A 13203-nucleotide genomic window follows, 5' to 3' on the forward strand; every position below is an offset into this window, starting at 1 on the left:
TTCCTTGATGCCACGATGGATGAAAGGAACTTGGGGGACCAGGATGGGTAAATTTGTACTCTAGCCAGAGAATGAAGCACTGAGTCAAGAGGCAGAGAAACAAACCAAGCAGACATCAAGACTGGAAAAGCTCTGTAGATAGAAGTCTGGAAAGATGAATGAACAGAGTAAGTTAGAATGGAGTGAGCAGAGACAGAGAGGTGTACAAGGTAAGTCTGGGGACGGATAGGGTTGAATAACCCTCATGAGTACAGGATTCACCTAACCCTTAAATGATATTTCCCAGTCTTTCACCTCAAGTCCTCTACCTGTTCACTCCAATCTCCCCTGGGCCAAGTCCTTTTTCAGGGTCCTAGTGGCCGCCTACATACTGGATGACTGAAATCTCAATATCCAGTCTGACTGCCATCTCTTCCAGCCTCAGACTCCAGCTTCCGACCTATTATGTCTCACGATCATCTCAAATTCAGCATGTCCCAAAACAGTGTTCTTACCTAATGAGAACCTCTTTCTCTTTCAACCTCAGCTGATGACATTTCCACTAATTCCCCAAAGCCAACAGGCCAGACATGAGGCATTGGCAGAACCTAGATCACTTGCCTAAGAAGCAGAGATCTGGTGCTATGAAGAAGTGACCCCCTCAATGGGCCAGGCACTGTGCCTGGTGCTTCTCACAAATGACCTTATTTTGCGCCAACAGCATCCTTGCCGACTGAGAATTATTATCCCGAGCTTACATATGAGAAAACTGGGGCTAGGGAAATTGACCAAGGTCATTTAGCTTCTAAATGGGGGAGACGGGTGGGTGCTCTTTTTAGCCCAGTGTGCTCTCGCACCAATAAGCCCCATGGCACCAGCATGAGGACTCATCGCCTTTTTCTTTTTTAATAAGTTATTGAGGTAAAATTCAGATAACATAAATACTTAAAAGTAAGCAATTCCGTAGCATTGAGTACATTCGCAATATTGTACAACCATCACCTCTATCGAGTTCCAGAAACATCTTCATCTCGCCAAAGTAAAATCCCTTACCTGCTAAGCAGTTTCTCCCCTTTCCACCTTTTCCCATCCCCTGGCAGGACTCACAGCTCTGAAGCCAGCTTTTTCCCTACTAGATACCCCACATACCTTCCAGCTAGATCAAAAGCAGATTCTTGTCTGCTTTTGATCTAGGTATGTAGGCTATCTAGTAGGAAAAGCACCTTGGGAGATGGAGGCAGGAGGATCACTTGAGCTCAGGAGTTCAAGACTAGCCTTGGCAACACAGTGAGATGCTGTCTCTACAGAAAAAATTAAACATTAGCCAAGTGTGGTGGCGCATACCTATAGTCCCAGCTACTTGGGAGGCTGAAGCAGAAATGTTGCTTGAGACCAGGGGATGGAATCTGCAGTAAGCCATGATTGTGCCACTGTACTCCAGCCTGGGTGACAGAGAGAGAACTTATCTCAAACAAACAAACAAAAACCCCACAGATTCTGACAAAAAAGACACGATGCAAAATAATACTGGTGTGAGGGGCAATTACGCGAGACACTCATTTATGTTTTGTCTTCTCTGTTTCGGAGGCGTGGTGTAAGGAGTGACATTTCTGTTCCCTGATACCCACACCAAGTAGACCAGATTTCCTGCTCCACTCTGGCTTACTTAAGTGAACGTGGGGGGCTAGGATGGGTAGATTTGTGCTAACAGCTATTGTTGCCAAGCCTGATAAAACAGGGCTCCTCACACTGTTTATTCTTTTGCAGGTGGGTGAGATAAAAGTCTATAAAGGGGAAACAGAAGAAGCTGATGCTGAAACTTAAGAGATATTTCTCCAATACTAGAGAAAGAGGAGAAGCAGGCTCTGAGAATGATAAGAGGCCCACAGTTTGCATGCATGGAGCACCATTAAGAGATGGCTTCAGGAAGCCAGAGAGCAAGGCCAGGGACACAGATACCTTGGGAACCACAGCGAGGGTGTCCCTGGGCTGAGGCAGCGGTCAGTGGAGAGACCCACTGAGAGGTGACAACGTGCTAGTAGCCCTGGCTCGCTCTCGGCACCTCCTCAGACCACGGTGTCCACTCTGGCCGCGCTTGAGGAACCCTTCTGCTTGCGGGGGGGGGGCGGGGTGTGTGGAAGGAGAGGCGCGGGGGAGAACCGGGGTTGTGCCCGGTGCTCGCCGGCCAGCGCGAGCTCCGGATGGGCGCGGGCTCGGCGGGACCCGCACTTGGAGCGGCCGGCCAGCGCCACCGCACCAGGCAGTGAGGGGCTCAGTACCCGGGCCAGCAGCTGCGGAGGGTGCGCCAGGTCCCCCGGCAGTACCGGCCCGCCGGGTCCGCGCTCGAATTCTCTTCGGGCCTCAGCTGCCTCCCCCCAGGGCATGGCTCCGGACGGGCAGCCCGCCATACCCCAGCCCCTGAGCCCCCAAGCCCCCGCGAGACCCCAGCCCCAGACCGCAGCCCCCGCAGCCCCCGCAGCCCCCGCAGCCCCCGCAGCCCCCGCAGCCCCCGCAGCCCCCGCAGCCCCCGCAGCCCCGCCCCCTGTACCGCAGCACCCAGTCCCATCATTGCCCAAGGGCTGAGGAGTGCGGGCGCAGGGCGGGGAACTGGGGGGGGGCAGCTCTGTGGGCAGCCCTGGGCAGGATCCACTAGGGGAAGACAGCTGGGTTCCTGAGTGGAGTGGGGACTTGGAGAACTTTTATGTCTAACTGGAGGATTGTAAATGCACCAATCAGCACTCTGTGTCTAGCTGGGGGTTAGGGGGTTCGTGGACGCACCAATCAGCACCCTGTGTCTAGCTCAAGGTTTGTAAATGCACCAATCAGTGCTCTGTGTCTAGCTAATCTAGTAGGGGTTTGGAGAACTTTTATGTCTAGCTAGAGGATTGTAAATATACCAATCAGCACTGTGTGTCTAGCTCGGGGATTGCAAACACACCAATCAGCACCCTGTCAAAACGGACCAATCAGCTCTCTGTAAAATAGACCAATCAGCTCTTTGTAAAATGGACCAATCAGCTCTCTGTAAAATGGGCTAATCAGCAGGATGTGGGTGGAGTCAGATAAGCGAATAAAAGCAGGCTGTGGGAGCAAGCAGGGGCAGTCAACTTGGGTCTTCTTCCATGTTGTGGAAGCTTTGTTGTTTTGTTCTTTGCAATAAGACTTGCAGCTGCTCAGTTTTTGGGTCCCTGCCACGTTTATGAGCTGTGACACTCACTTGAAGTCACAGGTGAGTATGTAGCTTTACTCCTGAAGCTAGTGAGATCACGAACCCACTGGGAGGAATGAACAACTCCAGTGCTGCCTTAAGAGGTGTAACACTCCCAGCGAATGTCTGTAGCTTCACTCCTGAAGACAGCGGGACCACAAACCCACCAGAAGGAAGAAATTCTGAACACATCCAAACATGAGAAGGAAGAAACTCCCGACACACCATGTTGAAGAACTGTAACTGTGAGGGTCTGCGGCTTGATTCCAGAAGTCAGTGAGACCAAGAAGCCAACAATTCCGGACACACTATGGGAACAGTGTCCCTGAGCCTGCTGAAAGAATCCCTGTGCAAGGGCAGGGAGGGCTGGTCTGAGTAGCACTCCTGTAGCGGAATAGACTGAGGCAATGAAACCCAATGCTTCCAGTTAAGACTGGGCCCCACTCCACTGGCTGGACAGGACAATGACCCTTCCCAACTTCGATTATTTTTTCTGTATTTATTTATTTATTTTAAGATGGAGTTTTGCTCTTGTTGCCGAAGCTGGAATGTAATGGCACAATCTCAGCTCACTGCAACCTCCACGTCCTGGGTTCAAGCGATTCTCCTGCTTCAGCCTCCCGAGTAGACGGGATTATAGGCGAGCACCAACAGGCACAGCTAATTTTTTGAATTTTTAGTAGAAATGGGGTTTCACCCTGTTAGCCAGGCTGGTCTCAAATCTCCTCAGCCTCCCAAATTGCTGGGATTACAGGCGTGAGCCACTGCACCCAGCTTATTTTGAACAGGAACTACTCAGACTGTGTTCTCTCCGTCTTACTCTCCCCGAGGAAGAAAAGAATATTATCAATAGAAAATAGCAGGCCAAGGGCAGTGGCTCACGCCTGTAATTCCAGCACTTTGAGAGACTGAGGCAGGTGGAACACTTACGGTTAGAAGTTCAAGACCACCCTGGCCAACAGAGCGGTTTTCATTTAAAAAAAAAAAGCAAGGTTATTAAAGTAAATGAATAAAACGATGGCTACTCCATAGGCAGAGCAGCTGAAACCCTGTCTCTACTAAAATACAAAAATTAGCCAAGCATGGTGACGCGTGCCTGTAGTCCCAGCTACTCAAGAGGCTATGGCAGGGGAATCACTTGAACCCGGGAGGCAGAGGGTGCAGTGAGCTGAGATCGCACCACTGCACTCCAGACTGGGCAACAGAGTGAGAGACTGTCTCAAAAAAAAATCAATAAATAAAATCTTAAAGTGGCAAATGACAGTTGCAGCCAAGTAATTCCAAAAGCCAGCTTCACTCAGAGAACTCTGTGCTGCTTCTTATTTCCAGTGATCTACATATTTAGAGAAACTTTTCCAGTAATAAACCATAGAAATTATACCTGGAAGTAGAGTCTTCAACTTGGATTTTTAGGTGACCGTAACAAACGGAGGAGATTTCCCAAAACATATCCGAAATGGACTTTCTCACTGCTTTGGCTAGTCGAGGTTAAGAATCAGAGCTAATTTTAGAACATATAGATAAGCTGACAATTCATACACCCAAGTATGTAGAGCAACTCATATCTACCCCACTGCATTTGGAGGGAAAGTGTTTCCCTGGTACACTTGTGAGCATAAATAGATGGAAGAAGGTGTACCCAAAACAGCAAACTTCTAATTATACAAAATGTTATATTTTCTGTTTAGTGAAGCCACATACATGTAGATTATGATGCTATAATCATTACACATGTCAGCACAATGAAATAACTCAAATCTCTGAAAAACTTTGCTTCACTATTATGCCAAAAATTACAACTCAAATCTTCATGTCTCTAATGAAACCTCAACTCTTTTTGCAAATTTCGTTATTTAAAAATGCTGTTTTAGCCAAAGAAATGTTTCAAAAATTCTGTATTCAGGCCAGGCACGGTGGCTCACGCCTGTAATCCCAGCATTTTGGGAGGCCAAGGTGGGTGGATTGCTTGAGGTCAGGAGTTCGAGACCAGCCTGGCTAACATGGTGAAACCCCGTCTCTACTAAAAATACAAAAAATTAGCCAGATGTGGTGGTGCATGCCTGTAGTCCCAGCTACTCAGGAGACTGAGGCAGGAGAATCACTTGAACCCAGGAGGCGGAGGTTGCAGTGAGCTGGGATTGTGCCACTGCACTCCAGCCTGGGCGACACAGCGACACTCCCTCTGAAAAAAGAAAACAAAAATTCTGTATTCACAAATAGCTTGATACTAGCAATCACTTGTTTACATTGTAAATAGGTAGCAGGCTGAAGATTTTTGATGACTTAATTTCAGGTTCACAGCTATGAAGGCAAGCCAAAGGGCTACCTTGCCAGGTCTGTAAAACTGACATGCATTGTATGAGCTGTTTGATCTTTGAGTAATCACAAAAGACAATTCAGGCTGGGCATGGTGGCTCACACCTGTAATCCCAGTGCTTTGGGAGGCCGAGGCAGGTGGATTACTTGAGGTCAGGCATTCGAGACCAGCCTGGCCAACATGGTGAAATCCCATTTCTACAAAAAAAACAAAAGTTAGCTGAGCATGGTGGTGGGTGCCTGTAGTCCCAGCTACTCAGGAAGCAGAGGCAGGAGAACCGCTTGAACCCGGGAAGTGGAGCTTGCAGTGAGCTGAGATCATGCGACTGCACTCCAGCCTGGGAGACAGAGTGAAATTCTGTCTCAAAAAAAAAAGAGAAAGAAATAAAAGACAAATCAGCAAAAAGAGGAATTCATAAAAAGAGAATAAAGCTTTGCAAAAAAAGAACCTGTCTTTGGATCTTCAGAAGTGACTAAAGTATTTTAATAGGTCCCTTTTAGTGCCTCTTTTTGCTTGCCTATGAAATATTGACAGATCTTCCCAACTGGGGGAAAAAAACCCCAAAATTCATTAAACTCACTGTGTCCTACTTGGTTAAATAAAAAGAGGTAGAAAGACTATTATGAGAAAAGAGAAGCAATAGAAACTGTGGAAATTGGAGTTCCAAACATCAATCTTAATTTGATTGAATAGTAAAAAGTATATACAGTATGGAAATTGATGTTCCAAACATTAATCCGCATTCCTGAGCAGTTTTCAAATTGGTCACCAGCTCTCCACTCCTCCTGTCATGAGTCACTTATACCTTAAAAAGTATATCCTCTGAGAATTCTGAGAGGCATCCAGACCTTCCATTAGACATCTTCCAATCCATATGTGCCTCAAAGTTGTGTCTTCATTTTCCTCCTGTTCCATTTCCTTCAGATTTCCACCAAGATATGCATGTTGACCTTTGTTTTGAGACTACATCCAGATGTCACCTACCTCTCCTCTGGCCTTAAAAAGACTCTATAAGCACAGAGAGATCAGCCTGAGACATCTGAAGACCTAAGCCTGCATCCTTCCTGGTTTTTAGATTAAGGGAATGTTAAGATGAGAGGAAAATGAGCAAGGCGAGGTGATAACTCATTTCTAAATAAAACAGGAATATTTTTAAAAATCTGACACCGCTGAAGGCCAAGTCATACAGTAGGACTCCCACCAGGCCAGGCTGTAAATATTGATTCTTCTCTCTGCAACCCCAGTGTTCAGGCTTCAGAGTAACAGTCTTAGTTCCTTCAACCACATTTCTAACCACAAGGTCGCTGCACACTTCACCATCCTGGCCATCTTCCTTTAACACATACAATTGAAAGTTTAAAAATTTTATCTTTTATTTTCAGTCCTCCCACAGCTGTTGAGACTTGGACAAGCCTACCTTATAATCAAATATTTGTGGTGTTTTCTAGTTTGAAAAGCACTGTTCAAAAGTTATCTCATTTAATCTTTTCAACTGTCGACTTTACAGATAAAGAAAACTGCAGATCAGAAAGGTTAAATAAATGCCCAAGGACACACAACTTGTAAGAAAAGAAGCCAGGGCTAGGCTAGGCCGGGTGCAATGGCTCACGCCTGTAATCCCAACACTTTGGGAGGCCAAGGTGGGTGGATCACCTGAGAGGTCAGGAGTTCGAGACCAGCCTGGCCAACATGGTGAAACTCCATCTCTACCAAAAATACAAAAATTAGCTGGGTGTGGTGGCGGGAGCCTATAATCCCAGCTACTCAGGAGGCCAAGGCAGGAGAATCACTTGAACCCAGGAGGTGGAGGTTGCAGTGAGCCAAGATCGTGCACTCCAGCCTGGGCAACAAAAGTGAAACTCCGTCTCAAAAAAGAAAAAAAAAGAAGAAGCCAGGGCTAAAACCCAGTTGTGCCCTTTATCTTCTAGTTCTGGGTTCTTTTCATGCCAACAATTGCACTTCAAAGAAGTAGAAACATTTTGAAGTTTTTGATAAGACCAGTAGCAAGGCTTATTTTCAAATAGTCTATGAATTTTTATAGCTTGTAGAAAGTCTGAGGAAGATATAATTTCATTTGTATCACATCAGAAGCAATACAAAAAAAAGTATTATCCTATTTCTTTATTTTAGATTCTAGGCCTATTAGAGAACAATAAATTAGATAAACTCAAAATCCACTTAGGCCTTCATGTATCACTTTTTTTTTTTTTTTTTTGAGACCAAGTGTCGCTCTGTCACCCAGGCTGGAGTGCAATGGCATGATCTAGGCTCACTGCAACCTCCCAGTTTCAAGCGATTCTCTCAACTCGCCTCCTGAGTAGCTGGGACTGCAGGCAAGCACCACCATGCCCAGCTAATTTTTGTATTTTAGTAGAGATGGGGTTTCACCGTGTTGGCCAGGCTGGTCTTGAACTCCTGACCTCAAGTGATGAGCCTGTCTCAGCCTCCCAAAGTGCTGGGATTACAGGTGTGAGCCACCAAGCCCAGCCCATCCATCGCTTTTTTAAAAAACTGCATCTGAATTTCTGCTCTATACTCTACATTTTATTTGAATGTCTTCTGATCAAAAAATTACCAGGTTTATTAAAAATACCTTAAAAAGCATATATTTTTACACTATCTTCCTCAGAATTTGGCAGATTAAAACAAACATTCACAAATTATTGAGAGTAAACTATTTCTCAACAATTGAAATGTGTAGTCCTTGTAGCTACATATTTTGACTATGTCCTTCATATGATTTAAATTTCCTTTGCACAATTTCTTAGAGGTTTGAGAATTTCTCAATAGAATAAAAGAAAAGCACAAGTCCTCTACCCATTGAATAAATTTTTTGAGAAATGCTATCAGCTTGATAGACTTTATGAAAACTTTCCTATATGTCTAAGCAGCAATTTAGCTTTTCATACGTGTGTGTATGTGTGTGTATACACATATATATGTTACCCTCTGGACACAGCATTCAAACAATAATTTCTAGGAGAGAATTGTAGGTAAGATCTAAAGGATGTGTACTCAGGAAGCCTGGCTAAACCAAAGGAAGCCATTAATGGCGTGTGGTGCCTGGGTTCCAAGCTAGCCTTTTTTAAAAAAAGTAGTGTTGCCCATACATATGCAAATGATAATGAACCAATAATGTATTAACTGTAATCTACTAGAAAGATTTCACTAGCAATAAATGTTTGCTGTAGATACCTTTTGGGGGTAGATGCCTTTAAGATGTCAAAAAGAGTCACATTTTATCTTTGATTAAAGTGTTTCATCGAGTAATATGCCATGAGAGTGGCTAGAAGAGGGCTATTATACATAATGTGTTTGAGTAAAGAAAACATCATCTACTGATAAAAAAATGTTAGAAAATAGACTCATGATTTCAAGTTATACAGTTGCACTACCTCTGACCTGAAGATGAGCAGCTGTAAATGAATCTGATTTGAGAGAGGAAGGGACTAAGAGAGCTTCTGTTGCCTCCCATTTCACTTCTGCACCTGCCAGACCCTGATACCTTAAATGGGGAATGGGGAGAGTTGCAGAGTGCTACAGATACTGAGTACTGTCTATCAGCAGAGTTTGATACACTTAATGGAAATTCTACCTATTAAGTGATTATTCATTCATCTATTAGATAAACGAGAATGCTTTGCAGGAGGTAGGTACCTAATAAGTGCCAGATGGCAACTTAAGTTTCAATACAGTCATGCGGATCTTAACAACTGGGACACATTCTGAGAAACACATCACTAGATTTTGTCATTGTGCAAAGATCATAGCGTGTACTTCCACAGACCTAGAAGGTATATATATTATTATTTATATATGTTCTTCACATGGAAAACTAAATGCCCTATCACCATTATTGAATATCAATCATTTCCCCCACTTAATGTGCAGTGCCAGTATCTTGTGCCAGGTATCAGGTTTCTATATGTGCTCCATTATAATCTTATGGTACCACCATCATACATATGGTTCGTCATTGACCAAAAACATGGTTACGTGGCACATGACTGTATTTTGGAAGGATGGAGACTTTTGATATTCAGCATCCACTGCTATTCTCTTCACATGCTCTATTTTTTGCATTGACAGCTAAAAACTACAGTATCCAGGCTCCCTTGCAGCTAGGAGTTTAGATGTAGTCTCTGCCCTTGAGGCAGTTACATGACATTTGAAAATAGAAGAAGGTGAGGCACAGTGGCTAGGCTGGGCATGGTGGCTCACGCCTGTAATCCTAACACTTTGGGAGGCTGAAGTAGGCAGATCACTTGAACTCAGGAGTCTGAGACCAGCCTTGGCAACATAGTGAGACCTTGTCAAAAGAGAAAGAAAGAAAGAAAGAAGGAAAGAAAGAAAGAAAGAAAGAGAGAGGAGGGAGGAAGGGAGGGAGGGAGGGACGAAGGAAGGAAAAGAAAGCAGAAGAGAGGTGGAGGCCATTGTATTCCTGTCGAGGTGCAGGAGCACACGTAGGCTCCAATAGAGGTGAGTGTGGGCGGTGCTGGGCAATACATTGCCTATTCTACTGCCACAGTGGCGTCCTGACCTCTGGACCCCAGAAGTGACAGTGTATCACCTTGAAGGCAAAAGCCTAGTCATAGTCACCAATTTTTGCTCCTTTAAAAACCATCTTTCAATGGTTTTATAAGCATCTAACTTTCTCTACTAAGTTCCTTCCTGATTAAAACAGCTTTTTCCTGCACTAAACCCTGACAGGTACTAATTAGTGTAAGGTGAGGGATTCTACCCCTTTGTCTTTCTGCATACTGCAATAGGCCACGTAATCAATGGATCAGTCCTACCGTTGCAAATTCAATTAGTCTTAACTGTACCGCAGCATATCTTGATGAGCTCAAAGATGTCATACCCCACCGTTTTAGTTCACTCAGGCTGCCATCACAAAATATCATAAACTGGGTCGCTTATAGATAACGGAAATTTTAGTTCTCACAGTTCTGAAGCTGGGAAGTCCAAGATCAAGGCAACAGCAGATTTGGTATCTGGTTGAGGGCCACCTTCCTAATGGAGGGAAACTTCTCACTGTGTCCTCACAAGGTGGAAGTAAGGGGTCTCAGGCCTATTTTATAAGGACACAAATCTCATTCATGAGGGTTCAACCTTTGTAATATAATCACCTCCTAAAGGCTTTGACCACCTAGTACCATTGCCTTAGGGATTAGGATTTCAACATTTGGATTTGGTGAGGGATGCAAATATTCAGAACACAGGACACACCATTTCCAAAGCCTAACTCATTGGTAGACTATGGCTGCTCAGTTTTCTCTAGGGTTAAAAACAGTTTTATTTTGGCCAGAGCAATTAGGCGAGAGATAGAAATAAAGGGCTTCCAAATGGGAAAGGAAGAAGTCAACTCAGTCTGGTTCACAGATGACATAATTTTATTTTTATTTTTATTTTTATTTTTTTTGAGACAGGGTCTCCCTCTCTGTCTCACCCAGGTTGGAGGACAGTGGTGTAACTGCCATCCAGCCTCAACCTCCCAGGCTCAAGCAATCCTCCTGCCTCAGCCTCCTGAGTAGTTGGAACTACAGGCACACACCATTATGTCTGGCTAATTTTTGTATTTTTCATAGAGATGGGATTTTGCCTTGTTGCCCAGGCTGGTCTCGAACTCCTGGGTTCAAGTGATCCACCCACTTTGGCCTCCCAAAGTACTAGGATTATAGGCATGAGCCACCATGCCTAGTCAATATAATCTTATACTTAGAAAAACCTAAAGACTTCGCCTAAACATTGTTAGAAATAACAAAGTCAGTAAAATTGCGGGATACAAAATCAACATACAAAAATCAGTAGCACTTACATAAGCTACTGTAAGTGGGCAATAACAATCTGAAAAACAAATCAAAAAAGCAATCTCATTTACAATGGCTACAGAGAATATAAAATATCTAGGAACCAATATATCCATAGAAGTTAAAGATATATATATAAGGAGAACTATAAAGTACTGATTAAAGAAATTGAAGAGGACACAAAGAATGGAAATGGAAAGATGTTCCAGGCTCATGAATTGAAATCATTAATATTATGAAAATGATAATCCTACTCCAAACAATTTATAGATCCAATGCAATCTCAATCAAAATACCAATGACATTCTTCACAGAAATAGAAACAAAATCCTAAAATTTACATGAAACCACAAAAGACCTTACATAGGCAAAACAGTCGTGAGCAAAATAAACCAAAGCTAGGCCAGGTGTGATGGCTTGAACCTGTAATCTCAGCACTTTGGCAGGCCAAGGCAGGAGGAATATTTCAGCCCAGAAGGTTGAGGCTGCCGTGAGCCATGATTGCACCACTGCACTCCAGCCAGAATGACAGAGCAAGAACCTGCCTCTAAAATTTTTTTTTTAATTAAAGAGAACAAAGCTGGAGGCATCACATTACCTGACTTCAAAATGTACTACAAAACTATAGTAACCAAATCAGCATAGTACTGGTATAAAAACAAACACATACACCAGTGGAATAACATAGGGAACCTAGATATAAATCCACACATTTACAGCCAACTCATTTTTGACAAAGGCACCAAGAACATACCATGGGTAAAGGACAGTCTCTTCAATAAATGTTTCTGAGAAAACTGGACAACTATATGCAGAAGAATGAAACTAGACCACTATTTCTTACTGTATACAACAGAACTAACCAAAATAGATTAAAGGCTTAAATCTAAGACATGAAACTACTGGAAGAAAACATTGGGGAAACTCTCCAAGATATTGGTCTGGGCAAAGATTTTTGTGTAAGACCTCAAGAACACAGGCAACCAAAGCAACAATAGACAAATGAGATTATATTAAGCTAAAAAGCTTCTGCACAGCAAAAGAAACAAGCAACAGAGCAAAGATACAACCCACAGAATGGGAGAAAATATTTACGACTATCCACCTAACAAGAAATTAATAACCAGAATACATAAGGAGCTCAAACAACTCAATGGTAAAAAATAAATTAATTAATTAAATAAAATTAAATAAAATAAAAAAACCCACGCAAATGATTCAATTGTTTTAATGGGCAAACAATCTGAATAGACATTTCTCAAAAAAATACATACATATAGCCAACAGGTATATAAAAATATGTTCAACATTAATCATTATCAGAGAAATGCAAATCAAAACCACAATGAATCATCACAAGTCAGTTAAAATGGCTTTTATCAAGAAGACAAGGAATATTAGACCCTGTTGAGAATGTGGAGAAAGAGGAACACTCATACACCGGTGGTGAGAATGTAAATTAGTACAGCTATTATGGAAAACTATATAGAGGTTTCTCAAATAACTAAAAACTGCTATATGATCCAGCAATTTCACTACGGGTATATATACAAAAGAAGCAAAATCAATATGTCAAAGGGATATCTGCACTTTCATGTTTACTGGAGCACTATTCACAATAACCAAACTATGGGATCAACCTAAGTACCCATCATTGGGCAAAAGGATAAAGAAAATGTGGTGTATATATATACAATGGAATATTGTTAATCTGTAAAACAGAATGACATCCTGTCATTTGTAGGAACTTGGATGGAACTAGAGGTTACTATGTTAAGCAAAATAAGCCAAGCACAGAAAGGCGAATATCACATGTTCTCATTCCTATGTGGGAGCTTAAAAAGTGGATCTCATGAAGATGAAAATAAATTTGTCATTACCAGAGGCCA

The 13203-nt window shown here is 43.1% G+C and overlaps 1 pseudogene; it reads right to left on the reverse strand.

Annotated features, from left to right (window-relative positions):
* Positions 1-4388: 4388 nt before the first annotated feature.
* On the reverse strand, positions 4389-4584 carry LOC112133335 (small nucleolar RNA U3; annotated as a pseudogene).
* Between the last annotated feature and the right edge of the window lie 8619 nt (positions 4585-13203).

The sequence above is a fragment of the Pongo abelii genome, chromosome 3 (assembly GCF_028885655.2).
Source record: "Pongo abelii isolate AG06213 chromosome 3, NHGRI_mPonAbe1-v2.0_pri, whole genome shotgun sequence".
Taxonomy (NCBI): Eukaryota; Metazoa; Chordata; class Mammalia; order Primates; family Hominidae; genus Pongo; species Pongo abelii.